This window comes from Schistocerca nitens, chromosome 5 (assembly GCF_023898315.1).
Source record: "Schistocerca nitens isolate TAMUIC-IGC-003100 chromosome 5, iqSchNite1.1, whole genome shotgun sequence".
Lineage (NCBI taxonomy): Eukaryota > Metazoa > Arthropoda > Insecta > Orthoptera > Acrididae > Schistocerca > Schistocerca nitens.
The window spans coordinates 305005526-305012821 of NC_064618.1; the positions used below are offsets into that span (position 1 = coordinate 305005526).

The 7296-nt window shown below is 45.5% G+C and overlaps 1 pseudogene; it reads right to left on the bottom strand.

Moving 5' to 3' along the window:
* Positions 1-1434: 1434 nt before the first annotated feature.
* On the bottom strand, positions 1435-1552 carry LOC126261485 (5S ribosomal RNA; annotated as a pseudogene).
* Between the last annotated feature and the right edge of the window lie 5744 nt (positions 1553-7296).

The following is a 7296-nucleotide window of genomic DNA, read 5'->3' on the forward strand; positions in this document are numbered from 1 at the left end:
GTGGAGGCTCTGGGGAGCATTCACGTGGGCATCCATGGGTCAGTGCAGCTCGTGGAAGGCACTATGAGGCCCAAGGAGTATAGTACAGTGGTTGCAAATCACGTACACCCCTTGGTGACGATCCCGTTTCCCGACGGCTGTGGCATTTTTTTCAACAAAATAATGCGCCACGTTTCAAGGCCGGGAGTGTGACGGAGTGGCTCGACGAACACAGTGGTGAGTTCCAATTGATGGACTGGCCCCCTGCTCACCAGATCTGAAGCGGATGGAACACATCTGGGATGTGATTGAACATAGCGTCAGAGCTCGTCACCCCCTTTACGGGAGCTACGTGACTTGTGTATGCAGGTGTGGTGCCACTTGACTCCAGCGACCTACCAAGGGCTCAATGCTTCCTCGCCATGATGCATCGCTGCTGTTATCCACGCCAAAGGTGAACATACAAGCCATTGGATAGGTTGTCATAATGTTCTGGCAGATCAGTAAATGTTTTAGAACCACTAGTGAATGAGCTATGTAGCCAGACCCTGTAGAAAGCTGTGTCCAGTGCTGTGAAGTGCCTTGTTCGAGTCCTGTCCACATTTGGCCGGCTGTAGAAGGAAGCTGCTGTCATTTATAACTGTACTGTAAAGTCTGGGGGAACTATTGTATTTTGTTATTTATGGGCGCAATAATGACTTAGGTTAGTAAAATTATTGTAATCGTGTGAACTATGTTCATTTGGGGGCCTACCACTCCCAAGCACGTCGCTCTCTGGCTATTTCACTATCTGTCAACAATTAGCTCGATATGGAAGTGAAAAAAACATTTTAGTATGAACCAGGACAACTCACAGTGATTGGAACCCCAGATATAAGGGCTGCCATCCAAATACATGAGTGTAACGACTACAAACATGTTCGCGAAATTATTAAAAATTAAATGACGATGTACAGTACAGTATTAGGAAGTACCAGACGCAAAATATGAGGGAGATCCGCAAAAACTGAACCGAAGGAGCAGATTAAAAATTAATTTCTCAAGGAGATGTTGAGTTGATCTGGGAATCATTGATCAGCAAAGAGTATGGTCAAGGGAAAGGTAGGAGGATAAGTGGAGTTGGTGGCCAGTCGACTGTGAGGTCATGAAATTCGGAACAAAAGTATGGATTGGGGCAGAGATAGGGAGAAATCGGTCGTGCTCCTGTCAAAGTTAATTAGTTCTTTAGTTACTTCATTTTTCATTGACCTCAAGCACTCCGTCTTCAGGTCATAAGTGGCCCATCGGGATCATCCGACCCCCGTGCCGTCCTCAACTGAGGATGCGGATAGGAGGGGCGTGTGGTCAGCACACCGCTCTCCCAGTCGATATGATGGTTTTCTGTGACCGGAGCCGCTACTATTCGGTCGAGTAGCTCCTCAATTGGCATTACGAGTCTGAGTGCACCCCGAAAAACGGCAACAGCTCGTGGTGACCCGGATGGTCACCTATCCAAGTGCCGGCCAAGCCCGACAGCGGTTAACTTCGGTGATCTGACGGGAACCGGTGTATCCACTGCGGCAAGGCCGTCGCCTTTCATTGATCTAATTCATCATAAAAGTCATGATGTGGAACGTGCCAACAGAACGTATATAGAATACTTATGCGCAATTTAAAAGCTGTGAAAAATATTCAAATGGTTATATGGTGCCTTTTGCAGTTGCCTTATTAGCTAATTGTTTCCATTCTAAGAATTGGTCTGTGGTATGTAAGGAGTAGTTAAGGAGAAACATCTGTAATCTACATTTTAAAACACTTCTCCTATCTGTCTCACATTTTATTTCCATAGCTGGATTGTGAAATAGTTGTATAGCCGCATATTTCAATAAATTCTGTACCAAAGTTGCATCCGTTAAGGGTAATGCAGATCACTTTTCCTTCTAGTGTTGTAGCTGTGAATGTCCCTATTACTCTCAAACTTAGATGGATTGTTAATGACAAATTCTCAAGTGATTATGTGTACTGTGAGGCTGTGGTCAATATTCTCTGCTGCTTAAAACGATACCAGCAAGATGTATGCGTGTGAACTAGTACTTAATTCTAACTACGTTGTTTTGCGTGATGAATACTTTTTGCCTAAACGAGGAGCTAAACCACAATATTATCCTATAATACAGCAGTGAATGAAAATGACTTCCATACCGCTGAAGTTGGCACTTACTCTTGTCACAAAAGCAGCCGAACTTAATGGTTTTAGCACGTCTACTATATACTTATCAGAGTAAATTGTATTATAGCTGCTTGTGATATCTGACTGCACAAGGCGAAAAGCGAACGAATTTTATTGTGAGCCACTATGAAGAATAATTTTTGAAATATATCGCGAAGGTGCAGTTTCCAATTATCGCCGTAACAAAAGTGACCGTATACCGTCACAATTATTAGCCCTTCCAGATAGAAAGTTAAATACATGACGCACTATAATCTTTGTCAGAAATAATTTCTTTCTCATAATGTCCACGTCTTTCTTCATAACAAATATTAATTTCGTTGACTGAGGTAGGCCTATCCTTGCGAATAATGATAAATGGTTTATGAATCTCCCATATTAATGACGTTTGTTCAATGAATACGATACAAATACCTATGAGGAGATTAAAATGTCCGAATTATTATTTTATATTTTCGTAAGTAGTAGCTAGTAGAATCAAAAGATAGAGAGTGTAAATTTTGTACGCCTAGCGCCTCTGGAATCCCTTGCGATCGCTAACAGGGATAAAAAACTTCGCGAGTCACATGATTACGATACGACATATTACAACAGTAAATATGTTGCGGTACACATTACCAAGTTCGCTGGATGAGAATGTTTGCAACTGTGGAGAGGTTGATACAAGATAGAGAGAAATGGACGAACACGTCCACGTAGTCTAAAAGTTGTTGAGAAAGGGGAGAATACCCCTTCGTTTGCGGCAAACTGCTACGCAAACGAAACCCACAACAAACCCTTGGCCTCAGTTGAGCGCAGTGTGCATATTAAGAGACGAATCTGCTGTACTTGACTGTACTGTCGAGCATGTTGTCACGACGGAGCATATTCAATGAACATTTCGCAACGATTTGCGTCTCCTGCAAGGTAAGAGACGGTCCCTACTGCGGCCGCTGCGTGGCAATGAAAGTAGGCCCTCGGTCCCGACTGGGAATCCTTGTGATGTTTGAGACGGTCTGCCCTCCCGGCTGTGACCCACTAAGAGCTTCTGAAGGATGGTTGGCGGCTCGCTGACCGGCCGACAATTACCTCTGCACACACTGGCGCCCGCGTCGCGTCATCGCAGCCGCTGCACCGGCCACGTAGTGGTGAAACCGAAGTCCGCAGACTTTTCTCACTTGCGAAGGTACACTTTGCTTCATCGCAAGTTCGAAGTGCGTTCACATAATTGCCAAGGACAATACAGTACGCAACTTACAGTTAAAACTAATTGTCTGTGCTCTCGGAGCGAAACAAAGACTGCCTGTTGTAAGCGGATCAGTCGTTAATGCAACAGCTTTCGCTGCTTGCAGCCGCTCAGCGAGGACAGCTACTGTGCCCGCTGAGCAAGCGGCAGGAGGTCCCTAAGATATATACGCTGAAGTGCCAAAGAAACTGATACAGGCATGCGTATTCAAATACAGAGATATGTAAACAGGCAGAATGCCGCTCTGCAGTCAGCAACGCCTATATAAGACAACAAGTGTCTTATATAGGCAGATTATCAAGATTTAAGTGAGTTTGAACGTGGTGTTATAGTCGGCATACGAGCGATGGGACACAGCATCTCCGAGATAGCGAGGAATCGGGGATTTTCCCGTACGACCATTTCATGCGTGTACCGTGAATATGAGGCATCCGGTTAAACATCAAATCTCCGACATCACTGCGGCCGGAAAAAGATCCTGCAAGAATGGGACCAATGACGACTCAAGAGAATCGTCCAACGTGACAGATGTGCAACCCTTCCGCTAATTGCTGCAGATTTCAGTGCTGGGTCATCAACAAGTGTCAGCGTGCGAACCATTCAATGAAACATCACCGATATGGGTGGGCTTTCAGAGCGTAGGCCCACTCGTGTACCCTTCATGACTCCACAACACAAAGCTTTACGCCTCGTCTGAGCCCGTTAACACTGACATTGGACTGTTGATGACTAGAAACATGTTGCCTGGTCGGACGAGTCTCGTTTCAAATTGTGTCTAGCGTATGGACGTGCACGGGTATGGAGACAACCTCTTGAACCTATCGACCCTGCATGTCGGCAGGAGACTGTTCAAGGTGGTGAAGGCTCTCTAAAGGTGTGGGGTGTGTGCAGGTGGAGTGATATGGGACCCCTGATACATCTAGATATGACTCTGACAAGTGACATGTACGTAAGCATCCTGTCTGATCACTTTCATCGATTCCTGTCCATTGTGCATTCCGACGGACTTCAGCAATTCCAGCAGGACAATGCGACATCGGAGACGGCCAGAATTTCTACAGAGTGGCTCCAAGAACACTCTTCTGAGTTCAAGCACTTCCTGGCCAGACACGAACACTCCACCCCCTCGTACTCTTACGAATTCATGGACAGCACTAGAGTATTGGTGGCGTCAATCCTCCCCAGCACTACCTCAAACATTAGCCGAGTCCTTGCCACGTCGTGTTGCGGTACTTCTGCGAGCTCGCGGGTGCCCTCTTCAATTTAGTACATTTTGTACTAACATGCATAACATAAAGTCTTAAAGAGAAAAGTAAATTACTCACGTTCATTAAGGAAGGACATGTTGGAACGCCCCCCATCGATGCCCAAGCATTTCTGACTCGTGCTTAGGAAGCTGCTCATTGCAATACGCAGTTCCCTCTGAGATGTAGTAGCAGTTTTTTGACGAATGCTAGTTTTACATTCATGCACGGTGTGAAGATTTGATTTCTACACTTTCTCCTTTGATGCCCCCAGAGATAAAAATAGCAGAGGGTTAAATTGGGGGAACGAGGAAGCCATATGTTGTCAGTGATAACTCTATCTTGAAACGAGTCACGAATTTCCTGAGAAGTTGGCTGTATGAGCTGTCGCAGAGTCCTGCTGAAAGCACATTCTCTCTTAGTTAATCAGCAAAAAAAAAAAAAAAAAAAAAAGGCAGCAAAATGTTTCTCCTCACTGTTAACTGTTTTCTGAAAACAAAATAGGGCCTATTATCCTCTCACCGCTAAAGCGCACCACACTCCCATTTTCTGACCATGCAGGCCTGCCTCGTGTATCACGTTAAGGGTTTGAGATCTCCAGTATTGGTTATTTTGTGAATTAACATACCCACTTAGGTGGAACGATGATCCGTCCGAAAGGAAAGTTAGGAGAGGATGAATTCCCCTGTCATGTATCTTACTCAAAATCGATTCACAAAACTGCAACCTTTTTACAGGATCACCCAGTTTAAGCTCTTGCTCTGCAGTTATTTTATATGGCTTAATTCAAGTAATTTTGTGGCAGCTTGAATAGAGACGTAGGAAATTTCCATCTGCCGAGAAAGACGGGGAACTATTTTTGTAGGCGACCTTTCCAGAGCATACCCAGTATTGTAGAGTGTTTCTTCAGTGAGTACTGTAAGTTGTTGTGTACACTTCTGTCAAGAACACTCCCTATTTCACGAAACTTATTTATCAATCGATGAACTTCAGTATCGGAAAATTCCTCATGAAGTAATCTCCTTACAACACACGCTGTTTCTGTATGCTCGTCTGAATCATACATGAATACTCTTTAGCGAATAGAATACTTGTATTTTACCTTTTCACTCGAAACACTTTTATTTAATGCATTGTACTGCGGCGCCTAGAGAACACATGCTACCTGCGGCAACAAAGGCCTCACAGCAGAGGGAAAATATACTGATCATATTGTGACCACCGACCTACTATCGATGTATATCCGTCCTGGCGATAGCAGCGTCACTGGCGAGGAATGACTGCTGGTCATACACACGCACGTCGCAGGTGGTATCAGTGGGAGTGCTGTCCGTATGTAGAATGGAGAAGGCGCCCATTCTGAGTCCGACAGAGGACAGATTGTGATGGCCCTGAGGCTCGGTAGGAGTATTTCGGAAACTGCACGACTTATAGGGTGTGCCGAAACCAAGGAGAAACCACGTCCACACATGGTGGGGTTGGGCGGCCGCCCCTCATTTCAGATATCGATACTCGTAGCCTGGGCAGACTGGTAAAAACAGGACAGGCGGCGAACTGTGGCGGAACAAACACCTGCGAATGTTTACACCTCGACATCAGCAACTGCGACTGAAGTGGCCACGTGATCATCGACACTGAACGTTGGTGCAGTGGCAGAGATTCACATGTTCTGATGAATCGCAATACCTTCTTCATCCTGCTGATGGGAGGTTGAGAAGCCGTCGTCTTCCAGGGAAACAGTTCCTTGACATCTATTCTGCGGGACGGAGGAAAGCTGACGGCGGCTTCGTTATGCTCTGGAGAACATTCACGTGAGCATCCATAGGTCCAGTGGAACTCGTGCAAAGCATCATGACGGCCAAGGAGTATCGTTCACTGGTTGCGTACACCCCTTCATGGCGATCATGTTTCCCGATGGCATTGGTGTTTTTCAGCAAGGTACTTCACCGTGTCATAAGATCAGGAGTGTGATAGAGTGGTTAAAGGAACACAGTAGTGAGTTCTAGTTAATGTGTTGGACCTCCAACTCGCCAAATCTGAACCCGATCGAACACATCTGGGATGTGACAGAACATGGTGTCAGAGCTCATCGCCCCCTCTCCTGAATTTACGGGAATTAAGCAACTTGTGTGTGCAGATGTGGTGCCAACTCTTTTCAGCGGTCTACCTAGGCCTCAATGCTTCCACGCCAAGACGCGCGGTCGCAGTTATCAGTGTCAATGGTGGACATACTGGCTAGCAGGTGGGTGGTCATAATGTCCTGGCTGATTAGCGTATGCTCCCCTGCATGGCCACCGCCGGATGGTTGCCCGCAGAGCAAAAAAATCCCCGCAAATCATTTGCGTTAAGGGTTGATCACGCTGTATTTTAACACCACTGGACGATTTCTGAGCCTTGAAGACAACTATTATCGTTATGGTGACTTGTTGATATACGTTTTTCTTTGAAGTTTGGAGTAACGATTAGTGGTTAACGTTCTGCTGAAGACAAGACATTAGAGGCAGAAGCCAAGATTCGACAAGGGTGCAGTAGGAAATTTAGGGACTCAGGAATTCCTATGCTCACACACACACACGATGAATTCCTATTGGTGGTTGTGGTGCAAAATAAAATTTTTGATAAATTGTAAATTTTACGAC